Source organism: Mizuhopecten yessoensis, unplaced genomic scaffold, assembly GCF_002113885.1.
Source record: "Mizuhopecten yessoensis strain PY_sf001 unplaced genomic scaffold, ASM211388v2 scaffold10961, whole genome shotgun sequence".
In the NCBI taxonomy this organism is placed as follows: Eukaryota; Metazoa; Mollusca; class Bivalvia; order Pectinida; family Pectinidae; genus Mizuhopecten; species Mizuhopecten yessoensis.
In genome coordinates, this window is record NW_018408808.1 from 112,968 (window position 1) to 113,458 (window position 491).

The window sequence follows — 491 nt, forward strand, 5'->3', positions numbered from 1 at the left end:
TCCAATCCCTACCTACCTAGCCTTATAACACCACAGACAGGTGGTTGGGCCAGTCCCTAACCACCTAGCCTTATTATACCAAAGACAGGTGGTTGGTCCAATCCCTACCTACCTAGCCTTATAACACCACAGACAGGTGGTGGGGACAGTCCCTACATACCTACCTAGCCGTATAACACCACAGACAAGTGGTTTGGCCAGTCCCTACCTACCTAACCCTATAACACCAAAGACAGATGGTTGGGCCAGTCCCTACCTACCTAGCCTTATAACACCACATACAGGTGGTTGGGACAGTCCCTACCTACCTACCTAGCCCTATAACACCACAGACAAGTGGTTTGGCCAGTCCCTACCTACCTAGCCTTATAACACCACATACAAGGGGTTGGGACAGTCCCTACCTACCTACCTAGCCGTATAACACCACAGACAAGTGGTTTGGCCAGTCCCTACCTACCTAAGCCTATAACACCAAAGACAGATGGTTG